Source organism: Diadema antillarum, unplaced genomic scaffold (genome assembly GCF_040938485.1).
Source record: "Diadema antillarum isolate AM-2024a unplaced genomic scaffold, OU_Dant_1.0 seq00000728_RagTag, whole genome shotgun sequence".
NCBI lineage: Eukaryota > Metazoa > Echinodermata > Echinoidea > Diadematoida > Diadematidae > Diadema > Diadema antillarum.
Genome location: NW_027271630.1, coordinates 399036 through 426584, shown reverse-complemented (window position 1 = coordinate 426584; position 27549 = coordinate 399036). Strand labels below are relative to the sequence as shown.

At 39.0% G+C, this 27549-nt stretch overlaps 1 pseudogene; it reads left to right on the top strand.

The window, feature by feature from the left end:
* The first annotated feature begins 4704 nt into the window (after positions 1-4704).
* The window catches only part of LOC139738184 (pregnancy zone protein-like), a 44558-nt pseudogene continuing 21713 nt past the window's right edge, over positions 4705-27549 (top strand).

Below are 27549 nucleotides of genomic sequence, written 5' to 3'. Positions count from 1 at the left end.
AGGAGATTATCCATACTTTAATGAGGTCGAGGTAATGTGAGTTGAGTACTTGAGTACTACTTGAGTACAATTAAGAGCATATATTGCTCTCGTCTCAACTCTATGCATGTATTGCTATACCATTTATATATGTATGGTGTGAGTGTGTGTCGACGGATGAACGATTAAACAGCCGGTGCATGTGATGTGTATGCGTGTGTGAGCGTTATTATGTGATATTGAATCTTGATATGCTTGTGCGATTGACTGTCTTAAGGATTTTTTTAAAATCTTTTTTTTAATCTGTTTTTTTTTTTTTATAATCCGTCGAATCTAAGCAAAGTGTCATGAGCGTGTCCGTGTGTGGATGTGTACTAGGGCATATCCACTCAAAGTCATCTGAGCAAACAGGTCTGCACGGACTGAAGTAAATAGAAGATGGAAAAAAAGTAATGTGGAAATAGGCTTCTGACATTTACATTGTCAAGCGTGTCCCCTATACTCCAATGTAAAATTTTGATTTATTGCTCTATTACATGTTTGCATATGCCATATTAGGCGCGTTAGATGTAGAAAAGTGCCACTGGTTTAGGACCTGCATCAGAAACAGCTCACGAGTCGAGCAATGAGTCACGAGTGTGGATTTACATAGACATGACCATTGGCGACCATTATGAACTAATTGCAAATCATACATAAGGATGATAGTCGTGAGAAGATTAATCCTGAAATGACAACCAGACTTTATTGTCGTTGGAAGAGGGTTTAGGCCGAAAGTTTGATCGCCTTTTGATACGGGAGAGTGGCGTAAAACAAAACATGCACGTCCTCGAATTACAGCATCTCCAATACGTGAAACCAATTCATTGTATGCAAGGCTCTGATCTCAAAATCTGGATGGCGCCTCTGTGTTATTTATCCATCTGCTTTCTATGATTTCATCGTACTGAAATTGGTCATCGAATACACGCTCACCTCAGATAGCAATAAGGGAAGTCGATTAAGTTGCGTGTCCACAATAAGTAGTATTTACATGTTTTGCTGTAAGTATGACGAAATCAACAATGCTCGATATACCGCAGACCACAACGCAGTCGCATAATCTACCTGTTTCTTTCCACCAGTCTCAACACGTGTACAAGATAATTTTTTGTCACACTAATGACTAATGGAGGACATGAGCGGTCGTAGTGATTTGTGTATGCCGATGATGCAAATTTTTCATCTCAACCACAAATTTGAATCAACAAGTTTTCATTCACAGTGAATCTTGGTGGTGTGCAATAGGTCTTAGTGTTTTGTTCTCTGTCTGGAGATATTTGAATTACATCCCCTGTCACCAGTACAAAATTATTTGCCCATTGAAAGATGTGAGTTTAACAATGTATTAAAAACTACATTTGTGTGATTGTGGTTTTTCTTTCTCATAAGAGATCTATGAATGGCCTATCAGATTCAGATATTATCATTTTTATTGTTATTATTATTTCGTTGTATTTATACAGGGTGGCCCCATCAGTAATTAAGTACTGTTTTCCAGGGGGCCCTGTAAACACATACATGCAAGGTAACGATAACAACAAATGGCATTTACATAACTTAACAGGTCCTACGTCAAATAGAACAGTACAGTATTTCATGAAAATGAAAAAAAAAAAACAAAAAATAACAAAAAAAAAAAACCTTTATGCATCTAAGTCGTATAATGGTCACATAATATGCTAAATTTTAAACCAAATGCTCGAAACTCATTTGGTGAGTTAGCTAATTCCACAATATTTGCTATATAATTTTTCATTCAAAATATGCTGTTACCGTGTCAACGCATTGTTCAACAATTAACCAAAAAGCCTATCACATCCACTGGCAATTTGAATGACCTTCAAAAAAAGAAAGAAAAAAGAAAAAGAAAAAAAAAACCTGTCACCACGACAATTCATATCATCCGACAACTACAAAAAGAGGGTCTGCACTCCCACATACCATAGTAATCACATGTGTGTAACTTCAGGTCAAACGTTCAAAAGATAAGGGAGCTCGGAAAAAATGCATTTTTTTGGGGGGGGATGATCTTCAAAAGAATATACTATTACCAAAACAATACATTTAAAATTAGGAATCTCGTTTGCATGCCCTTGTTGCTGCTGCATTGAACCACACTTTTGGTCCTATAGTCCTCTGGTAACTTAACGCATTGTTAGGAACAATTTTTTTAAAGGTATTCCTAAAACCCCGGCTAAAACCTTACTACATGACAGCGTATTATACGTCACAATAAAGAGGTATTTTTGCTTTTTCGCATGAATTGCAAAAATTCTGGTTGAGGGTATTTGTTTGGTTTTTTAATCACATTACTGGAAGCCTCCGAAATTAAGGCGCGGTTTTGCTCGGAGCCTTGTCATCATCATTGCCCCAGAATTGCCAGGTTCTCAGGTTTTCTCAAGTCAATAATCACATCTTATACAACCATATCCAACCGCGTGTGATTTGAGTTCATGATCTTGTGATTGTATGTTCATGCACAGTTCTCCTCACACCACTGCAGAGAATGAGCTGAGAGGCTCTTCTTGCCAATCTCTAAAGACACAATCAAGAAAGAAACTATGCAGGTAAGGATTAATGAACAGCGCTTATGAACTAAGGTACTGGTTGGCTTATTGATTTTGTTTACGTAAACTTTGTAATCAATCGCATGCTGGTACCCGCTTATGGAAAAGTGTATGCGCGTGTAAAGTAAATGGGTAATTTAATATATTTCCCAGGTGTGGGTACTAATTGAGGTGATTAAACAAACACATAAAGACAATTTGTTGACAAGTCTGCACGCGGGTTCTTCATGGTACCTTTAATTCAATGCCGTCAAGTAAAGTCACTTAAGTGTCCGATAATTTCCGGATGAGTAAAATGCAGCACGTAAGGCATTTAACAGAATGAAAAAAAATGACTACATCAATCAAGTATGTAATTACAGTAGTGACAGTGGGTATGATTTAAAGGACAAGTTCACCTTCACAAACATGAGAGAATGCAGCAATATTAGTAGAACAGATCAGTGAAAGTTTGGGGAAAATCGGACAATCCGTTTATTTCTTGAACACAATCTGTTACAGAGTAAGCCTATAATAAAGCGCGCGTATGTGTGTCTGGGGGATGTGTATGTGTGTGCATGTGTTTGCTTCTTTTAGAAATATCAGTTATCAATTGCATGCATCTTCCAAATGCTGAGTTTGTGCGATGTCACTGTCTTATATAAACAGTATATGATAATTAGCTTTATACACACCGCACATCTGTGAAGTCCTGTTTCATAATGATCATGAAGAAGTTTGATTTGGTTTGGTTTGATTTCATGGTTTATGTACCATCTGTATGTCTATACAATCGTCATGATATAAAATGATGTAATGACATAAAATGATGTAAAAATTGCTGTTTGATTACAAATAATAGAACAAGGCATATACAAAGTCCCAAAGAACTATATCAAAATAACACATGGAAAGGCTAAGGCTTATGCAAGGTTTTACGAGCTAGCAGCTCATAGATACGACAATAAGTCTGAGTTTACACGTTTGAAGTGAATTGGAGGAAGGGAAGCAGGAAGAGGAAACGCTGATTTCGTTTGAACACGGAAGAGGATAAAGGGAAGGAGCTTATCTCACCTACATCATCGACTGAGGCTCTGTGTCTTTCTTGTATACTCTCAATAATAACACTGCTGGTTGAGAATTTTGACTAGCGGTCGTGGCAGATGGTACACTTTACACACTAATTTAAAACATTGTCAAGAAAACTTCGGAGCTTTGCATCCGATACACAGTATAATCAATATCGGATATGTAGACGTATATCCGACAGATAAAAATCAAAAATATTTATCAGATAGAATATGTCAAAAATGATCAGTTTATAGATATACTATCTCCTTTTCTTGTGGTTTCACTCAACATTGCAACCTTTTTGTCCTTTCCTCCGCTGGTCCCTTCAGTCTAATCTCAAGTCATATCTTGCCAAAGAACAAACTGTTTTTCGAATTTTGTCCAAAGACTATTTTCTTTTCTTCCAGAGATCCCACACAGTCCAAACTTATCTCTTGGGGACAGACCGATAAATCCCATTCCAGAATCCAATTAACTTACTCCCACCCAGGTCAGGTCGATAGATATATCAATGACATGTTATCTATAGTGTAGAAAGGACAGGCAGACCACGACTGCTCGTTCTTACTTTCCATCGCCTGAGCGCCTTCGATTGTGGATGAGAATCTCAAGTCATGTTAACGTGTTTACTTGAGCACGAATCTGTCAGAGAATGTCTGTCATGTGAGATTATCTACGTCAGCTCTGTGGTTACGGAAAGAACATGATATTTGTTAGTCTACTCCCAGGTGGGAAAGATTTCTTTTTCTTTTTACAAAGTACGAAGTCGACAACTAAACATTATATAGGGAAGTAGCCTGTATTTGCGGGGCAATGTTCTTTCACCTTTTCTATGACGATGAATGTTTGACAGGGTTTTAATTTACAAGTGTTTGGAAGATAAAAGAAAAGAATTTAAAATACCCAATGGTCTGAATTTAGGCTACTGTGCTATTACGTGTATGCTACAGCGTGATAGCTCTCATCGCGTATTGGCCGAAAGTATTCCGGAAGTTGACGAAGGAGTTCAGTTGTGACTTATAACAGCGTGCAAGGAGACGGTGGTGTTCAGTGGCTTTGACAACACTCATAGCGCTCGCATAGCTAAACCAGTCCTCTGGACCAGGTCTTCTACAGTTGGTTCCCCATTCCTTAAAGGCAGGGCGTTGAACACGTCGACAAGGAACCAGGCTGGATCTAAAACAAATCTAAACCTTTTTTTACTCAGTGTAATGCCTTCGCCATAGATTCAAGATGAGAACACTGCTCATTTCGGCTGTACTGTGTCTTGCTTTTACTGGTGGGGTTTGGTGTGATGCGCCTGATGACCAATGGTAAGTGGAACTTTTGTAAATTTCTTTAGTGCCCTATCTAGTTAAAGAACTTGGCGCCATTTTATATTCTCACGTGGCATTGGTTATTATAATGTGACAAGCAACTCCGTTTTGTGGATATATTCATGTAACGATTGAATGCGAGTATATTTCTTTCTCTCTCTCTCTCTCTCTCTTTGTGATGAATGAAAATATCAGCCAAGATAGGGCAGTAAAGAAGCTATATAGCCAATATTTTACCGATTTGCGTCAAAGAAACTAATCGTGAGTATGCATCAGAAATATAAAATTTCATGAATTTATTAATTGTTGATTTATATGAAACATATAACTTATCTTTAGAATTTAAGAGATAAAGTAATTTTCTTAGTGATTTTAATGAACATACAACATCAATAAATCGCCCATTCATGTAGGTTACGCGAATTCTGGATACGCATGCATTGAGAGAAGAATATCATAAAATATTGTAATTCACACATCTCTGGAAAAGGTCACCCATAGAATGCTGTCATCAAAACAGCTTGTGCAGTGACATACCTGATCTTTAGCTGTCAGAGACCGACACCCATTAAACATACAGCCCATGAGTTTGACACTAGACAAGTAAGGCCCATAAGTCCGACACTGTAGGCAAACAATATTACAGGCCCACGAGTTCGACTCTACGCAAACAAGTCCCACGAGTTCGACACTGAGCAAAAACGGCCCACGAGACCGACATTACATCACGAGGCTGAATGCGTCGGTTACATGTGCCTTATTTGCTTAGTGTCGAACTTGTGGGCCTTGTTTGCCTATAGTGTGGGACTCATCGGGCCTTTTTTGCTTAGTGATAAAGTCATGGGCTGTATAGCTCGTGGGCTGGAGGGTATTATATACTCATGAGCTGTATGACTCGTGGGCTGTATGATTCGTAAGTGTCGAACTCGTGACATGCACCCGGCAGATTTCCTCATATTCAGCGATATATTATCATGTTCTGTGAGCAAGGTGATGTACTGAATATTGCAATAATACATTTCAGTTCTAGCTTTTTCCGTCACTGGCAATCATTTTGCCTTCAATACAAATAAAGTCATCTAGTTTGCATGTGGAACACGATGAGCAAGCTAGGTAAGAGCTATAAATGACTAAGAATGTGAAATTGTGTGAATTAATCGGCAGAAATTAAATATGACTTTGGTAAACACGAAGTTACACCACGGTAGCTCCATATATGTAAATGTTCATCCAGGCCTTGAACACTGGCCCAGGGCATAACTCTGAAAACCAATTGTCTACCCTCAACTTGGGCCGATAAGTTTACAGGTCGAGGTGCCGGTGGAGTCAAACCGGAAATACGATAGTAAGCTCCAGGTATCAGAATATGCAACTATATCATATATCGCAAAGTATGAGGGTCCAACATGTGGGTATCACATGTCAGGATGGTAGTCGGTCAGTGGGCAGGTACCATGTGTGGGGTTGGCTCTTGGGGGTTGTAGTGGTTGGTCAAGGGTCAATGCTCCCTATAGGAACTTTGGAAAATCATAGCAATTCTCGCATTTCAATACTTTTTTTTTTATCTGCCAAAAGTGTGGGAGGCTGCAGCTTGCCCCCCCCCCCCCCCCCCATTTTCCAGAACCAATATTTGGTACGTTGTTGTTGCTGTTGTTGTTTTTCTCATTCATTATTAATCGTATTATCGCCTCAAAGATAATAATGTTTTGAAATTCTCAAGACTTACACGTTCTCATGAAACGTTACTATCGATCTCACACTCATGCAAGATCTATGAAATCATGATACAATTGCCTCACATCAAGTGTTTCACTGACAGATATATTCACACCCATTTGACTGATTTGGAATGCGTGAAAATTGAAAATCCTTTGAATTAAATCACTGGTAGTTGCAATGATGCATCAATAATAACTTTTGAATATGGGAAATAACACTTCATTTTGTTTTGACAAGAAAGTTCATTTATTTCATGTATCCAAAATGATTTGAAAAAAAAAATCATCTATCATTATTTTGTCGACATGAGTACGAGGATGATTCACAGTTTGAATATTATTTCGTTTTACAACATTTATGATGCACGATAGTAAAAACAGAGACAGAACTAAATGTTACATGTACTGAAACGTGGACAAAAACAACTGCTGTGTGGCATCTTAAGTTGGACAACTAGAATCGTTAGCTGGTGAACTTGACTTGGATACCATCGCTTGTAATGAAACTGAAGCTAGTAGTAGTTCGAATTCCTGCCAGGGGGTGGTCTTCGCCTAAAATCACCCATGATGGTGATGGGAGAAAATGGTAGGGGCGGTTATGAGTGATTCCAGTGCTTTCAAATAACGTAAAACGTACATTTAATGATTGTGTTTGTAGACTGTAGACTCGTCGTTGTTTGTTTGTTTGTTTGCTTGTTCGTTTGTTTGTTTGTTTTTATATATTTCTTTATTTGTTTGGATTCATCTAACATGGTCACTATAAAAATACTTCCACTCTTACAAACGATCTATCATGAAAACAAAGCTTTAAGTCCTATCCCTCAGTATAACCAGTGAGAAGGATGCTGAGAATTTAAGATTTCTCTCTCGTCGAGCCACAAAAGTCGAGAAGACGAAATCTTGACATATCGCCCCTTTTCACAATTAAACGCGAGTTTGGGTTTATCATGAATTTTGACAATAATACATGATGTTTTCTTCAGACTACGTTAAGATAAGTATCTCATAGATTAGATATGATAAACACAAATACTTTTATGATCCTTTTTTAATTTGTGTAGAATTATGGCTGAAACTATAATGCCAGGTTTGAGAAACCGACCTAAGTGTGTACTCCACCTTGGGACAAGAGCTCAGCTCTTTCTTCCAGTGTTGGCATACACTCTCAGTTCACAGATCACTGCTACATAATGCTTTCGCATCGTGGACAGTGGCACCATTGTTATATTGCCATCATAACAATTAATTAAGCTAATAACTGGGGGTTTTAAATGCAATTTAGCGCGATCGAGTCGACATTGAGAATGATGAGTCAAATCGATAATCCAACCCATAAACATTTTCCTCTTTTATCATCTCTTGGTTTTGCTTAAAGTTATGCATTGTTTATTCGAGGACATATCTTTAACGAGAGTGGAATGTACTTGTAATGAACTTATGGAAGAGTTTTCAATATGAAACTGACCGTCACCCTCCGCCAGCCATGACTGTACGTAACAGGATATGGAACCTCGTTTTCTCCTGTTACGTGATCAAATGGGTTTCCCATCGCCGAGTCTGACTGGCATTTCTATTATTTCATATCATAGCATTGTATGTCTTAGCCTGTCTGTGAACCCCGAATCAAGTTGATCAACTTAATATTCTTCAAAACTTACAAATAACAAAGGGGTAATAAAGACCGCTAACATACAGAAGCAGGTGACTGATGCCTACAGACAAAAAATAAAAACCAAAAAAAAAATAGTTGCTGGTCGTTTCGTAGGCAAGTAAAGAGACAGACGTAGGGGAGAGATTCAGCAACCGACTTATGGAGATAGGAAAGAGATATTTTAGCGAGGCATAGCTCTGACCTGGATAGGTTTGGCGGATGTGCCGGATGTACGCGGTTTGTAGAAGGATCACAGGTTATGGAGGGCAGATCATATTGGAATGGTGCCGGAAAGGTATTCATCTATTAGTGCTTACACCCGACATAGATGTAGGGATAAACAATCTTAATCTCCTGAAAGGTGAAAGTCACCGTCTGATTATGCATGAACGAAGGCTAAGGGAAGAATTTTTCATGTAAAAGAAATGTGCGATTTAGGTTGAAAATTATTGAATGTGATAATCTGACTGATTGAGTCAGTCTGTCAGTGTTCTTTCAGAGGTCTTGCTCTATGTGGGATGGGGTTATTAATGTGTTCAGAAGGAACTTTATGATTTAGGTACCCTGCTGCCCTTACAAAAGATTAGAAAAATGCAATAAAATGATTAATTAAAGAAAATAAGAAGGTTGACCAACTCTTATCCATATCTCAAGCAACAATATCGGTTACAATGATATTACTTAAAGTCAGGTAAGGCGAAGATTGTCGTTCCCTGACAAGTATCGTGGATATAATTGCACATACAAATTATTTACATGTTCTCTCTTAATTGTCAATAACTGATTAAATTCTGCCTCTCTATTTTTCTACCGGTAAGTGCTAAGTCATCATAATTCTATGTCTGTGAAAGCATTACTCGGCGTTGAACTCCTAAACAAATGGGAAATTTAGTGATCTGTGTGTGTGCATATGTGTGTGTGCTTATATGTTGTCGAGCAAAAGTGCATTGTGGGGAGGGGTTCATCTTAATCTTTTGCTTTATTTAGTCAGGCACTGTGGGGTTCTAAAAAATGGCGTTGTCGGAATGTTTGTCTTTGCGAGAAAATAACGGGGTACTCCTACAAGTACCTATTGTAGGGATGAGTGTGTATAATGTGGATGCGTTTGTGCCTGTGTGTGTATTTGTGTATGTATGTTTTGAATTTGTGTCTGTCTGTGTGTGTTTGTGTTTGTGTAAATCATTGAGAGACTTGTGGGGGATGAAATCTTCCTTTCTTCATTTTTGGACTTTTCACACAGGACGAACCCTCTGAAAGACCAGTTAAAGACCGTACAAATTGACAGATCTTTCAGTAATCTGTCAGTGAACTTTTGATATGATCTCCAAGGTCTTTCACAATTCCTAATTGATCTTTCAGTGAATTTCATGGTTTCCATGATTTCCAAAAAAAAAATTGAAAAGGTTCAAAATGGTCTTTCCGCAGTCTTTCATGAAAATGGTCTTTCAGTGGTCTTTCGGCAGTCTTTCATCGATCTCTATATGAGCGCTAAAGAGGGCCATACTATATAGTTTTTCAAATATCTTTCGACAGTCTCTCAAGAATTGCCATATTTTTGGAGAGGCTCACTGAAAGATTGTTAAGAGATCTTTATGGGAGCCTTGAAAGATTAGTCTCTCAGATATCTTGATCGATCTCTCGAAGATCTCAGGGAGTATTTCAGATAATCTCTCAGTGATCTCTCAATAGTCTTATTGGTCTTTCCGTGAACGTAGGTCCCAAAGAGATCTCTGAGAAATTTGGTGGGAAATTGCTGTTTGTACTTTTAATGACTTTCAAGGGTTTGTAGAGCAATTCCGCATAGAGATTATTTTCATCTTGCCTTGGCGACTGCTGATGGATCTTGCCAGTTTTTGGTATCTCAGTGGTCCCGAAGGGGTCTTTGTTATGTGGAACCGAGACTTTAGGACTTAAGTATGTAGGCCTAACGGTATGCTGCTGTGACCAATATCAATATGTTAAAAAAAAAACATGTTCGCCATCGTAATAATTTGCCATTCTGTTGTAAATAAAGGACAAAACCATCAACCTATCACATTTGCTGAACTATAATTTGTGTTGCGGTGTCATAACCATAAATCGGGATGAGACGTCACTTTTTTTCTTCTGTGTTTTTGTTTAATGATTGTGTGATTGAACGGGTGAGCCATTACTTGCAGAAGTTCACCGTGTAGGAGAGCTTTGCTCACAATAATGGCTGCTTTGGAGGACGTAATGGTTTGTGTTAGTGGAAGTGGATTAATGATAGTAAACTATGCTGTCAGAACGATGGGAGACAGATAATTTCATGACGACAAATCTTCGGGGTGACCACTTTCTGAAAAGTTCGAAGAACGTTCAATTATTGAAAGTAAAAACAGCCAATGTGCATTCACCTTCTGTTTATAATGAGTTTCTATCATATCAGATTTTTTGAATACACCGACGCACATGGGAGAAAGAGAAAGAGAAGTGAGGGGGAGAGGGGACAGTACAGCAAAAGAAAAAAAAAGAATTGTAAACGTTCACCGGCAAACGATATTAATGGAATGATATTTGCCATGAGATGTCCTTGAACCATATTTCATTGCCGTCAAGTCCGATGTTACTGTTCATTACCGTGTCCGGAGGAAACAGCCGCGGCCAATGTCACGCCAAGGAAAAACCAAAACAAATGAATTATCCATACAGACTAATGAAACCGCAATGATTTCGATCTCAGATAATAATGAAGACTGCTCGCTACGTGTATCAGGTGCAATGTCTTGCCCCTCTGTGGCATAGGCAAAAACTATGCCCTCTTAACAATTCTTTTTGAACACACGTTACCTGAATCAACATGTTAAAGGGAGAAAATGTCAAGGGAGAGAGAGAGAGAGAGAGAGAAAGAGAGAGAGTGGAGGGGATCGAAATTAAAAGTAGAAGGGGGAGATAATAGGGAGATTAGTATCGAGGGAGCATAAAAGGGATTTTTTATCACTTGAAGCTTCAAGAACAATTACCTTGTTTAAAATTACGCGTTCGCCTACCTGGAATATCGAAGCAGTATAAGGGCCTATACAAGTTAGAATGTGAAGGCAGAATTATAACGTATTCAAAATAGTCCAACCATATTACTTACTTACACTTAGAAAAAAAAGAAGAAAAAAGCCGCATTTATACGCTTGTCCTGCTGTCTCTTAACACATATGTTATGTATTTGCGGATTAGCCACACCAAGGAGGTATGAGACAGAGCTATATCAACGCACCATTCGTTCTTCGTCAAGTAATCATACAAACTCATGTCCCACGTGAAAGTTTATCGTTTTTCCAGTTTCGCCTTGTTTGAGATTTGACAAGGTGTTGCAGTCAGTATTGATAAAGATTATTTTGCATATGACTAAGGTAATTCTCGAATATTTTTTACAAAGAAATTATATAATCATGAGCTTAACCCGTCAACACATGCCATGAACTAAGTTTTCATAAGTCATATCATTTCAAGTAACAAGCAGATGGCTGAGATTACTATCATGATTGTCTCACCAATTTCTTTCCGCAGTGGCTTCAAATACCTGGTGACGTCGCCAAAGATTCTCTTGGCGGGTACTACGGAGAGAATCTGTGTCAACCTCCTCGATGAAGTCGACATCGACTTCTCCCTGTCCCTACGGGAAGAGTTTTCGTGGTGGAGGAGAGATACTGCCGGAGAACCGCAAAACCTGACTGTGTCTGACTACAGCATGAGCTCTAAGAGGGAGTGCTTCGACTTTGAGGTAAGCAGAACTTATTGGATCGATTTTAATTCAAGAGGATCCGAGGCCCAAGTTGTTCGCACTTGGGATATTTTGAGCAAAAGTAAACTCCTTCTCTGAAGGAGCCAAAGATGCTATGTTAAATGAGAAAAAGTGCATAATACCTCTCTGTTCCCTAGTTAAGATATGTAAAAGAAATAATTAAAGCGATTTTTCTCCTGTCCCTTTTTCAGAATAAAAGGCTCCTAATAAAAACATTAATGGAAAGAAAAACTCGACTTTAGACTGCCTTCTCATTGAATTCTTCCCAACATCCCAAATATGGAACATGTACCCTAGCATATTTTCTTTTTACTTTTGATTAACAAAATAAAAAAGGAAATCTAGGTACCTGGTACATTGTACGGTGATGTTCACTTATCCAAAATATGGATATCTAGCTGATGGCTGATGAGGCAAATCTTTGAATGAACAATCAGCTGTAGCAGCGGCTGTAGAAAAAAAAAATCGATTTCGGGTTTGGTGTTGTGGCCAAACTAATATTTGCTTTATTTATTCATTCATTTTGTTGTTGTTGTTGTTGTTGTTGTTGTTGTTGTTGTTGTTGTTGTTGTTGTTGTTGTTGTTGTTTCTCCCGATACGCTTGTCCTCATGGGTGTTTGAACGGTCTCAAATAAGGAGACTGCAGTGACCCGTGGACAGCGCTCACCAAGCGTGTTGGCTCGGTCAGATTACTGGTGACGATCACTATTCAACGATTTAATCATGCTAACGGATGGAAACCTTGAATCTCTTCTTGGGTATCCCTATGTTACGGTGACCAGTCGAGAGTTCACCGTAAAGGGTGGGCAGACAATGATGCCTCCGTCACGGAGATGTGCCAAGCACTTCAATGTGTGTGATGAAGTCTTTTCAGGGGTCAGAGTTTGTGTCTGTAGGTTAAACAAGATTCGGATCCATACAGGAAAGTGGGCGATATGACGACTCTAAAGATACTGAACTTTTCTTCCCACTTCACATGTTTCTATGATATTGTCTTTTCAAGATTCAAGATTCAACTTTATTTGTTCCAGACACCGTGGTACAGTCTGTCAAAAGCGATGTCTGCCGTGACCAAAATGGTTGTCAATCTCCTCGTAGATCTTTTGAATAAGAGGATATTATGCTTCCCAGATACGTGTACTGCTTGGCAGATTTCATTCCAGTTAACGTGCGATGGACGGTATATACTTCCTGAGGTGTAGACTGGTGGAGAACCGTAGTAAGGCTGACTGCTGGTCCCCAACTTGAACATGTTGAATATCTTTAAAAAAAAAATAATGACAATAATAAATAAATAATTCCACCGCCAAGCTGCAATGACCTTTATAAAGACTGTGAAAGCACGTACGAACTTCGGTCCTTGCTCGTTAAAAATTGTAATGTTGAGGACAAATTCATAGCATACATGTATTTGTTTTATTTGTGAAAATAGTTGAAGAAGTGGTTATAGGTAATTTTCTTAATGAAAGTCTTATTTCATCGTAAGCCGCATACATTATGTTTTACTTGTACTTTGCAGTACTTGTAATTTGCAGTTACCTGAAAAGGAGAGAGTGGGCAAAGAAACTCACATTAATTCAATTGTGTATTACTGTTGATTATCTCTGTACTCAAGGTTCTGTGCCCTCTTTTGTTACAGCCTTGCTACTATATCGTAGATCTGTAGAATTTCCTAATGCACCGTGAACATAACAGTAATGCATCTGTCTATAATTACCGGTAACCGATACCATCAGTTGCCACTATATAGCTACAATCAAGGGTTGCAATTGTTATTATTTGTCCAGTGACTGGCCGAAATATTCTCAGTAGTTGAAGATAACCGGTCAAAGAAAATGGTGGCAAGGATTTAAAAAGAAAATGAAAATGTTTAAAAGATTTTCCGTTGACTTGGAACATGATCTGCATTTGGGTCAACTGTACTTTTCAATAATGTAGGATGCAATGCTGTTGGTGCTGTTTCACTTTGGTTTGTCAGGGGCAATCAAATTTGACATGTCTATAATCTTTGCTGGTGCACGTACTACTAGTATTCTGTCCAATGAGATGAAAGACTGTGGGTGATGAATTTCAAAGCGTGGAAAAGTAAATGTGTTGTTTTGACAGGTTGCTAAAACAGGATGTAAAAGCCTCCACAACAAGGTTGGCCCCATAGAATTGCTAAAACAGACCTCAATAATATTGACAAGCCTTTAATGAAGTGGGATGAGGCATGGGGCAGCAACCGTCCAATGGAAGAAAATGATATGTCACGCGTGATTTCGTCCTTGTGAGCATTGTCAGGGGATGCATGAGGGAGGATTAATGAGTTTGGCATGTGGGCTGGACAGAATGTGCTGAGTGCAGATTTGTTATTTCGGAAAGAGTTCAAAGCCTTCATTACGAACAGCGTTGTGCAACAGCAATTACAAAGTTCTATTGCAGGAGATATTTTTACTCCGAAGGTTCTCTGAGAAATCTAGAGCGTTTTAGATTAGACCTAGTACCGAAGGTTATTGATTGCATAGATTTCTTTTTTCCTCTTAAGACTGCTTTATTTTCTTAAATGGCATTCGACTGATTGGGTCAGCCCTTTTTGTCTTGGGTTTTAGTCACTCTTACATTAAAGGGGATGGCTAGTAACTGATCAGTGGGAATCAGTGGGAATGCTGGAGGATGATTGTTCCAATCATTGTGGGATTCATTTAAGAGTACATTATATATTTATTGTTGTGTGAAAATTATTTGCTTCAGAATGGTCTCATATTCAAGTAATGTGCAGTTTAATGTTTCCAGGTTAGCGTGCCTGGTCAGTGACGGGGCATTAATCTGCACATTACTTGAATATGAGACCGTTCTGAAGCAAATAATTTTCACACAACAGTAGATATATGATATACTCTTAAATGAATCCCACAAGGAAAGGATTGGAACAATCCTCCCTCAGCATTTCCACTGATTCCCACTGATTGGTTACTAGCCATTCCCTTTAAGCTGTCGATGTTTGGGGAATTTCACTTCCAAACCATTGTATTTTTTTTTTTCAAGTGAACAGAGCCTCTTTTTCGCCGCTACGATTTACAATTGCTTTATATCTTCTTCTTTTTTTGAAAATCGATTATAGTGTATCTACTAATGGTGAAATATATCTTTAAACTAGTGTGCCTGGCTTTTTTTTCAATTCCAGCATCAATGTATGCAGTTTATTTAAACTTCTTTTTTTTTTTTTGGGGGGGGGGGGTAAGCAGTTCCCATTAAATACCAGTTTTTTCACATCTACTTGAGATATTGCAAACTTCAGATAGTTATATTAAGCACATGAATTATGCTTTAGGCAAGGAGGTATAAACAATGACATATATACAAATGTAGATTTATTTGCTTATCCCCTGGATGGAATAGTTTGTATACCGCATAGTACGTTACCAAGAAAGACTGTATAGTTAAGCCTCTCTCTCATCCCCATTCTGTCTACGTGACTATGGGCATACTATGTGAGTAGCTCGGAGAGAACTGACCAATCAGATTTCAAGAGTTGCATACGTTGCCAAGATATGTGAAATAATCGCTGGTCCATAGTAATGCAGTTGCGGATCCAGGAAATTCCGTAAAGAGGGGATGCCTTTACAAAATTAAAGGGGGCGCACGCACTCCCCCTTTTTTCTTTCTATTCCTTTTGTTTTAACAAAAAATAATAAAAGGGGTTGGGGCGCGCATCCGATGCGCTCCCCCTGGATCCGCCACTGGTAATTGGTTTGTGTGATAAACACACACAGGTGTGGATGGCTATGATGATTTTACGTTGACTTTTTTTCCCCTTAGCAACAGTTCTCATAATCGAACAATGAAGCAGGAGATTTAGAAAAGGCCTAAAAAAAAAACCTGCTATAGGCTATATCATCATTTTCGTTTCTAGAGAAATATAAACATTTCAGATCAAACTGTCGAACATATTTTCAGATGTTGGTGTTCAAAACAAACACAATATACCAGACATAATTTAGATCTTTACTATACTGTACTCATTCTTTAAACAAAATCCCTCGCTGAGTGGCTATGATGAGGCCTTGGTTATCGCGGTAGAACTGCCCATAGTAAAATGTTGAGAGATAGTGTCTACAGTACAAAAGACAGTATGTAATTCATGTTATGCTATCTACGATGAGCTACTGGTGTGTTATTATACCTGACTGCATTGTAGTTTGCAATGCTCCACAAAGAGCTGCGAGTTAAAGGACCAGAGGACAAACATCCCAGCAGCGAGAAAAACTTAAGTTACAATTGACGATTTTCATTTCTCTATTATGAATTTCTTCTCTGCTTAGGTCCCTCGTATCGACAATTCGAGGCAGAATGCCAAGCTCATCTTCAGGGCTAGGGAGAGCAATCAACCTGATGACGCCTTCGTCTGTGACAGCGAGAAGTCAATCCTCATCTCAGAATATGCCCGCGAAACACTCATTCAGACTGACAAACCCATTTACAAACCTGGCCAAACAGGTAAGACGTTATGTTCATAGCGGTATATCTATCTCCCTAATGTCTGTGTGTATCTGTATCCGTATCTTTCTATCTCTTTATTTCTCTGCATATTAATAAATACACGTTTTATGCATTCTATTTTGAGAAAGTATAAAAATACAAAGAGGGAGGCAGGGAGAGCGTTTTGTTTTTGTTATGCACTTATTACCTGCATAGAATTTCTTAAAGCAGTTGGTAGAAAATGAACACGGTGCTCAGGGATTATTAGATCACTAGTCTTCATCATCAAAATCAGGACACAGTAACCAGTGCTCCCTCCTCTTCAACCTTTCCTTTTAAAAATGTAAAGAAAATCAACAGAAACTATTGAGAAGGCTGAGACATTGAGACGGCTATAGAAGCCTTTGTTGCGAAACATACCTAATATCTAAATTCTTAATAAATCACAGCTCCTGCAACCCCAGATTTGGCTATAACAAACTTCAAAAGTTATTAAAAAAGACCCCAGCGCTTGAGTCTAATGAGAAATAATCGTTTGTAATATGTGGGTTTTCTTTTTCTAATTTCGTATAGTTTCGGGCAAGGAAGAATATGGATAATGAGCAAACTACATGTCCAAAGGGCAATATAAAAAGCAAAAAAAAACAAAACAAACAAACAAGAAAAACAAGCCTCTTTACAAATGTAAGACAGTTGGGTGTTTTGAACCATCGTACAGAAATGCGCACCGTTCTTGTCTCAATGTATACTCATACAATAATTCTAGTGCTCTTCATAGTACCGAAGGCCGCAATCTCATAACTTTATGGACACTGCGACCCAGATCTGAATGACTTTGGAATGGTGGTAGCTACTGACCCGTGTAATTGATTGTGTAGGCGGAAATATTTCACTCTGATCCATGTGTACGACGAGTTCATCTCAGTGTCTGTATAGCTGGACGATCGGATAGGTTGAAGCCCCAATATTTGCTCTTTGCAACGCTGGATTCATCCGCACTCGATTAGCTGCAGATGAAAAAACGCAGGTAGCAACGCTTTATTTTGAACAATATTATAGCAAAGCACTCACACACATGCGTGACCTGTAAAGTCAAACTCCAGCATGAAAATGATAGACAGTTTGGATATTTTTTATAATCTCTATCAAGAAGACGTCACATTTTCGTACTGTGCCTTACTTGAAATGTCACTTACCATCTTTTCCTAGACCAAGTTTGAAATTTCATACTACAGGGACATTTTCTTTTTATGCATCGATGTAAAAAAGATTTGTGTATCATCCATCTTGGTGTAGATTAAACTTATTAGTTTTATTATGATATTGCCTTCTCTTCTCCAGTCAAATTCAGGATAATGTCCATTGACAAGGACTTCAAGACTGATAATTCAACGGTGAGTTCAATTACATAATGACGTCACTAATACAAACAAGATTAGCAACATGAACTTTGCATGCTTCAAGAATTTTAGTTTGTATTCCGCTATGATAACAATGGGATCAGATACTGATTTTTACATTTTCGGGGGGGGGGGGGAGTGAGTTGTAACTCTTGGATGTCTATCTGACACGCTTTGTCTTCTCCAACAAACTATTTCGAACGTTGATTTCGAATTTCCAGTGTAATATAAAAGAAAGCACAAAAAAATAATTGTTTGTTGTATTTGCTCGACGATGAATTACAAACCTCAGGAAGAACATATAGGAACATAGAGCAAATGTTCGAAACATATTGTGACAATATCTTGTGTCTCTCTGTAGATACCCCTGATCTGGATTGAGTCCCCAACTGGCGTTCGGTTAGCCCAGTGGGACAACGAGGAACCAGAAATGGGGCTAGTAGATCTCGAGTTCCCAATGACCTCGGAGCCTCTCCTGGGAGACTGGAGTATCATCGTAGACTTGGGTGACAGGGAGGCTCGCACTTCGTTTACAGTAGATGAGTACGGTAGGTCTCCGACTAATTAGCCCGTTCGTATAATTCCACTCTCGTCTGTTGAGAATGAGAAGGGCGTTAAGTTGTCTTGAACACCATGGGTTTAGTGGCAACTTAACGCCCTTATCATTCTCAGCCGACGCTCTGTGCATGAGCAAATATACTGATTTGTGATGAAAGGCATGCTGGCTTTTAGATTCATTGTAATGCAATTGTTATTCATGTGATCCTTATAGTATAGTCAAATAGTACTTGCCAACAGACCCACCATAAAGCCTAGTATTTTGCCGTTCCAATACAAACATTGCACTGAATTCAAAAGAATGGACTGGATTCTTCCACAAGTCTTAATTGACCATTTTGGTCTCCTGAATTTTTGAACATGCATTCCATGATATATTCTTACGTCTGGCAAGCTTATGCATTATGTCGCTTTGAAATGCTCTCTAAAAAAATCGAGTGAAAATTTTCACTCTAAAAAGAGTGAATACAAAAAAGAGTGAATTTCGAGTGAAATTGGAGTGAATTTTGAGTGAAAATGCTCATTTTCACTCATTTTGGAGTGACGTCATGGATCACTCCAAAATCTTCGAGTGATCCCTGACGTCACTCCAAAATGAGTGAAAATGAGCATTTTCACTCAAAATTCACTCCAATTTCACTCGAAATTCACTCTTTTTTGTATTCACTCTTTTTAGAGTGAAAATTTTCACTCGATTTTTTTTAGAGAGGTATGAGTGAAGCAGGCCTACCTAACAAACTGAGAGAAAAAAAGATCGATTGCGAAATGTGCACATAGTTACGAACTGTCTAATAGAACCAAAAGACCTAAAGAGAATCGTCGGAATTTCGGAATTGTCATGATCTTCTCTCTGGCGTGTATTTATTTCAGTTCTGCCGAAGTATGAAGTAACAGCCAGTGGTCCATCCTACCTGTCGCTAGTCGATACATCGGCGGAAATCAGCGTCTGTGCCAAGTAAGTCGAATCTCTAGAGAAGGGACCCTCGGACGTTGGATCAGGCATGCAGAATTTCTTTGACAGCAGATTTTTGATGAGTGCACATAAGTTGTGATTAAGACCGATGAAGACTGATATTAATTTCCTTCACTCTCTTTGTTAATGCATCCTATAACTTCTGCGTGAGAACCGGTTTTCTCAGTATTCTTCTTTCAACGTGGGTGTCAGAATCATCTTAGTAATCAAATAAAAAAAACAACCCACCGCATTTCTTATTTTCTTGTCACTGCTTGTCGTCATGGATCTGCTATGTAAAGAATGATGTGGCAAAATAATGACGTCACCTGCACAAATCCTTTTCCTTTTACTCCCTTAAAATATGCAAATAGGTACACCTATGGTCAGTCCGTTCGAGGTTCCGTTATTGGAGAAGTTAACATCAAGCCGTACTACCGATACAACACACCGGCCCGGCCATCAGTCCCTTTCGATGGGGTGAGTGCGAAAAAAAAAACCCGCTGTCAAACTAGGGAGGTGGTCGAACTTTACGGAGCGTGCGCCCTGCCCCAAATCGCAGGAATTCACGCTTATCTTTAACTTTTTCATAACCACCGGTGTCTATTTTGCAAACAATTGCGATGACACGTCGTTTTGCTGTCTTGAAAGGTTTCATCTAAGAAAAGTTTATTCCCCTCAGGGCCAAAGACTCAAGGTCCCATTGAAATGATTATATGAAGTGAGGTTCCGATTGTATCGTCAGAATTAATCAGAGAATGGCTTAGTCAAGGATTTGAGGATTTATAGGGTTTCTAAAGGGCTTTTTACACTTGTGTTTCTTAACCCCGGACTTTCTCTGACCCAGGACTATCGTTAGTCCCGTACCAATTTTTTCAGCTTTTTACACTCGCCAATTAGTCCCGTACTATCTCTTGTCCGGGGCTAAGGAGAAAACTGACCTTTTTACACTCGTATTTCTTAGCCCCGGACTTTCCAAACCACATGAATATTCATAATTACGCTGTGTACTGTACACGTACACGCACGCACCGGCAGCACTTGATCTGATTGGTCAGTGAGGGTCGGACTTCGTCTCCGTCGCTTAGCCCAGGATTATTTTTTCGTTCTGTTTACACTCACTTGCTTGGCACCGCAATTGCGGTGCTAGCACCGCAATTGCGGTGCTAACCCCTGCTATTTTGCAGGGCCAGATAGTACCGTACTATCGGTGGGGCTAGCCCACTTTGGCAAAAACGAGTGTAAACAGAAAGTGGGCTAAGGATAGTCCCGTACCAACGGTGGGGCTAAGGCCCCCCCTTAGCCCCACCGTTGGTCCGGGGCTAAGCAAAAATTTACAAGTGTAAAAAGCCCTAGAAATTTTCTAATAGCATGTTGAGTATTGATGTTTTGATAGCTCTAAGGCTTATAATATTTGCAAAAATCATCCATGTACTTATATTTGTGGGTTGTTTTGTGTTTAAGATTAATTCATGCTGTTGGCTAACATTTGTTTTTAAGTTATAGACCTACACCATGTGTATACAAAAAATAGGAATGAAAGGTATCCCAGTTTATCATAGTTGTTGATTTAGCAGCAATTTAATGTAGCTCATACAGTTAAAAACAACAATGGACAGGACAGGTCATCGCACGAGTTTTTGGAGGGAGAAACTCAATGGTATTGCTTCAATAGGAGAGAGTAGCAAAACTCGCAATAAGTGATCGCATGATCTGCATCCTATACAATCTCAGGAATTGGGCGGTGATGGTTGCTACACCTTTGAGGTAGACCTGAGTGATCTTGAGATGATGTCGACAGAATATTCCATCTGGAGCTCGAAGCTCACTGTCGATGCCACTGTCATAGACTCTGTCACAGGTGGGTGCAGTTACATATTGCCCTTTTGATCTCTTAAGACAGTTAGCAATAAAGATTGACTGATTTCGTGGTTCGATGTTGATCGCGGACATGATGTAGTGGTGACTGATAAAACTGTTGAAATTTTACATGAGGATAGAAATTCTTTAAAATTCGGTGGTTATCATTATTTGTCAAAGGTACCATTTTATATGTAAACGAATTGAAATTTGGTTTGTGTTTCTTCATCTAGCCTACCAGAGGAGAGACGGTGATGTCTTGAGAAAAATTGACTGACGTTAGTAATTGTTATTCCTGGTTATAAATTCCTATAACGTTAGCCACTACTGTATATGCCAAATGAAATTAATGGCCTCAATAAAAAGAGTCGAGTAATAGTAAATTCATATATCACTCACCCTCTCCGTTCCATGGTCACTTAACATAGGTATCTTCGAAACACTTTGATAAGATGTATTCCTCGTAATATACATTCGAGATAACTTCGTCATAATATGCTCAGGAAATATCGTAGATGGTAGTTACAATATGTATGTAAACACGGTGTACTACTGTCTGCCATTTACTAAACACTAAAGTGACTTCCTCTGTGCAGCGGACCACGAAAAGCGCTCGACTTGCCAGAGCCGATAGCGGGATTCAAAGCTGCGCATTATAGATAATAGCTGCAGTATCAAAAGTCCCGCGTGCTCCAACTACTGGTATAGTATAGTATTGTCGAAGGTGCTTTTTCCATGACCTGACACGGAATCGTAGTGTGCGTTATGTCAATCAGACTGAGAGATGTTGTCCATAAACCTGAATTTGTTAACTCTCATTTCGAACTCAATGTTGTTCATGTGACTAGGGGAAGAACTGACCGAGTCTATGGAGATATGCAGTATCAGCTTCGACCCTCTCAGCATCCAAATCAACGTTCCTTCATCCTTCAAACCTGGAGTACCATTCTTTGGGACTGTAAGTTCACCAACCAGTAATTTGAGATGTAATGAGATTGTATATGTTTGGCATATTCCTCCTCCGCCGGCCCTCACAGCCCCCCCCCCCCCCCCAAAGGGGAGGGAAGGAGAAAACAATTATGAGCACAATCAAAATACACTTGAGCTCTGCTCAGACAAATAATAATTCTCGATTATCACTAAAAAAAGATTACAGCCATGTGTCAAATCTTGCTATCGTTGCTCTTGATATCTGAAGGATATCACTTTCAAACGCACTCTTAACAATTCCCGTCATGATCAATTGAATTTGCACAGTAATTATAAAGCATTGTTTAATCTGATCAGACTGTGACATTTTTGGCAACTCACGTCAAAATATTATGGTCACTGTGGTAATACGTGAAAACAAACAAATTAACATTAGTAATTACAGAATGTTCCGATGGCAGACGCCCGTTGTAGTTTTTATAATCATCATGTTTTAATTCATGCAATAAATCTTGACTTTTGAGTAGATTTGTGTTAACGCTGCGTGCACATGTCTTTCGAACCGATGATCAGAGATACGAGATAAAAAGAACATATAGCGAAGTTTGAACATTTGACCTCTCGCTATTTTCCTCAGATTTCTGTGACAAATCCGGATGACACACCTGCCGCTAACAAATTCATCACCCTGGTAGTGCAATCGGCAACTAAGGATGCGCCCAGGAACTACGGTGAACTCCTGAGAAAAAATTACACCACGCCTGAGTCTGGCAATGTTGCCTTCAGCATTGATGACGTTGACATAGAGACAACTTCTCTTGACTTTTTTGTGAGTATTAATGGCTTTGTGCAACGCTTCTCCCAAACGGAATCCTCTGTCTTTGTAACTTCTTTGAGGTGATAATTGGTATTGTGTTTTGGTTGTTGTTTTGTTTTTGATTTACCACAAATTGTAGTCACAATGCAGACATTTAAATGCAAATCGAGAGCTGACAAGTGTGTCTGGGCAATTGCTTTAAAAAAACAAACAAACAAAGATTAAACGGAAACCGATGAAAGCGAAACGATTGACAGTATCGGCAATGTTAACTTCTTAAGAAACGTTTAGAGATTGACAACAAACCAGAAAAAAGCAAAACTTAACAAGCAGGTACAGAAACGTAATGTTTTCTCGAGCAAGAAATAATGACATGAAGAAAATGCCTAGACAAGGAGGGGAAAATATGTTTACGGAAAGACTTGTGGTTGTTTAGAATACTCATGAAAGGGCTGCCCGTTCTTTCATTCGTAGGCCCACGATCCCGTTTAATGAAAGACTTTTTGGTGGATTTTGTGACAGGTAAATGTACATGAGGTGTATAAGATGCCCTGATGATCTTGAGAATGCCTCAAATGTAATTTTCCAGCTTAAATCTTAACTAGGATTGTCCAGTTGTAATATATCGACAAGAGATGAATGACTGTAAAATTGTGGATAGGTGAATGTGAAATATCCCTGCCCTTTTATAATAATGATAATCCATTTGACTTGAAATGCGTCAATCTCACTCTGCATAATGCTCAAGACGCAGACTTTGTCTAAGAGTGGGACGCTCCTCACTGAGAAAACGAAGGAAGGTTTGATTTTCAATTGCATGTAGGATTCAATTTGTGTTGGAAATAATGTAAGGTACACGTCATGTGACAATCGCTTTTGGTGACGGCTTTTTTACCATTCCAGGTTGAGGCTCCTGGTTACGAGAAGGGCAACCGGTCCGACTACGAGCAATATCACGTATACAACCCCTACGCTTCGTCGCAAATCAGCGCTCAGTTTTCGCCGAGCGGCAGCTTTCTCCAAATCGAACCAATCCAAGATACCCTGGCCATTGGTTCTACCAAGACAGTGGACCTGAAATTTACCAGTGACGACCCAGACGCAGATAAAAATACACAGTTCTTCTTTGCAGTAAGTCAATATCCTGGTGAAAACAGATAAACGTAATTTCTTCGTTATAAATCAAAGAAAGTCCGAAATTTTAGAGATTCAAATGTTTTACCATAATCAGGGAGATAGGTCACAAACGATAATCATTCCAATCAGTTGAGGCAATGTCATAAGTGTCTCATAGAGCTCTCCATTTTTTTTCCTTTAATTTCCTTACCGTCTCCACAGAATGAAATTCCATCCCTTGCACTAAATCAGTTTAAGTTTGAAAAATTATTAATGATTTTCACGGAATAGTTTTATACTATGCACCCTTTTTTTTTAGTATTATGTAAACTATGTCTGCACAATGAAATTCAAAATGTCAATACTTCGTGAAACTGCAGACCTCTAAAGTTCCGTTATATCGGATGTAGATAAAACGCTTACTGTTGTGTGCTTGCTCTTACTCCTGTTACTGGAAATCAACCTGGTAACAAGGTGTGGAGCTACCATGCAAGAAATGATTATATTGTGACACTGCCTCTCGCTGAAGAAAAAATAATATATAGTGCACTACAACACCTCCGTAAAGGATTAGTACAGACACATTCAAATGCCAGGGTGCAGCACTGTCTCCGCAATATCTTCGTAACATATAGGTTAACATAAAAAAGAGAAATGCTATTGCTGCATGATTTATCATGTGTGAGCCAGCAAGTGATTGTTGGTTGGAATGTTTGCGTGATATTGAACAAGCGGTGTCATGGGCGAGTTTGATTCTGATGATTGGGATAGAGAATGCATCGTATAGCACTTCTAGCATAAAACAAATGTCTGGAAAGGTATGTACAAAATGTAATGAAAGGAAGAGATAGAGATTATAGATAGTTAATTGAAATAAGAAATAAATTTTACATAAAATGCCAAAACTCTTACAATTTTCATGTCATGAATTGTTGATATCATCTTCATTACAGCCGTGTTTTTTTTTTCTATGATTGTCCTGGTCATCATTTTCATCGTCATTACCATATTTTGCTCTTTCTCCTCTAGTTCATGTCACTAGGTGATGTCCTAGATGTCCCAGTGTCAATGCCAGCAGCGATGAGACGAAGGAGGCAGGTGGACGAAGAGGAGAGATCTGTCGGAAGTAAGCTCTTTGTGCCACTCCCCACATGCCCCAGGCGTTTCATAATGTTTTTTGGCACTATGTTCCCATGCAATTGCTTTCCCAGATATACAACTGTTTAAATAATGATGTGTGTGTGTACGGGGAGGGGGTATGCCGTGACATGTTTGCGTATGCCGCTTTGGGTCATGTTGTAATGAAGAACTAATGCCACACATTAGTCTATAGTAGTGATTTCTCCCAGCTTTCCAGCCATGTAAATTCTTTTACACTATTCTCTACTCTCCTCGTTCCATCTCACCCCCCCCCCCCCCCTCGCCCTCCGTGTGTTGTTCGTTATTCCGAAGGGTCGTTAATCCGAAACATGCAAATTCCCTATACCCAGAGGTTCGTTAATCCGAAAATGAAAAAGGGTTCGTTGATCCGAAAATTTGTGGCATTATTCCGAAGGTTCGTTATTCCGAAAATTGGTTAATCCGAAAATGAAATTCGGAATAATGAACCTTCGGAATAACGAATCTTAGGAATAAAGAGCCTTCGGAATAACGAACCTTCGGAATAACGAGCTGTAACCCGTCCTCCAAGCTCAGTCTTCTTCCACAAAATTCTCTAAACTTTGCCCAACTTTCGTCTTCCTTTGCAGCACCAGAGTGCGAGGGTGATCTCGTCTTGAACAGTTGCGGGACGGCTTGTCCGCTTATCTGTGGCGAACCGGAACCCGAGATCTGTACGTTGCAGTGCGTCAGTGGCTGTGCCTGTCCCGCCGGTCTGTACAGAGATTCGTCCAATGGGACACGGTGCCTTGCTGCTGAAAACTGCACCACGTCAGGTATACCTCCCGCAATGTAGTCCTGCTCCCACTGAACAAACTCGTACAAAAATTATACACTAATGACATCTTTCCGAGAGAAATCACATAACTTTCTTCTGTAAGTTTCTATTTTTATTTTGCAATTAGTCCTGATATAAAGCTATGTTTTCTAGACATACAACTTTGCTACGTGCATAGCAACGCTTGTCTGCTTCTGCTGTATACGTCAAACTCTTGTGTCCTCTGTTCGTTCAAAATGACGACAAAATATTACGATGGATAATATCTAAGTCGTGTGGAAGAGGTTTCATGTTACCCTCGCAATCTAAGCTGAAGCAAATATTCTATTTATCATAACAAACATGATAGCATGAATATTTTGCAATTAGTCCTGATATAAAGCTATGTTTTCTAGACATACAACTTTGCTACGTGCATAGCAACGCTTGTCTGCTTCTGCTGTATACGTCAAACTCTTGTGTCCTCTGTTCGTTCAAAATGACGACAAAATATTACGATGGATAATATCTAAGTCGTGTGGAAGAGGTTTCATGTTACCCTCGCAATCTAAGCTGAAGCAAATATTCTATTTATCATAACAAACATGATAGCATGAATGGAATACAAGGTCTTCTTTATCCAGGGTACTGGTGGGTATTGGTGATGATAATTGATAAAAGGTAGTGTCTGTCCGTTGTAACACCGTTAGCTAAGTCTAAATTTGTATTTCCTTGTAATTTAAAATAGATACTATTTAGAGTATTCAATGTGTTACATTTTTTTAAATGCCATTCATTCAAAGACGAACTTCCATAACAATTTCTAAAACCATGTGACAAACAGCCATGAATGGAGTAAGTGGTTACTAGTTTTGTTGTTGTTTTTTCTCTCGCTAGATATCGACTTGGTCATCATCGATGAGAGTGGAATCGACTACTCGTTTCCTATCATCTTTCCCGAGGAGGTGGACGTCAACATCACAGAGCCTGGTCAACTCTTTTCCGCCCAAAGGTCATTCACGGTCACTGCTGCTATGAGCCCAGTGACCAGCATGTTGGTCTATTTCATCAGACCCAACGGTGAGGTGGTGGCTGACAGCCTCAAGTTTGAGGTCGAGGGAAGGTTAGCGAATGAGGTGAGAACCACTGTAACAACATTCTACATGGTCAATTATTTATTTACTATGCGTTACAAAGTTGAAAAGTTGAAAAGTTGACAGTTTATTTTACTCCACAACCCGTGTTGTGGGTATCGAAGTACAATGTAAAACATATTTCACATTATCAATTCAATAATACACACAGAGTTGTAAATAACTTTGAAAATATACAAAATAACTATAATAAAGTAAATAAGGGTGAAATACTATTGATGCAAAGAAAAAATTAAAAATTTACAAAAATATATGATATAATATACACAATATAGTAAACAAAAAAGGAAAGAAAATATGACGAGA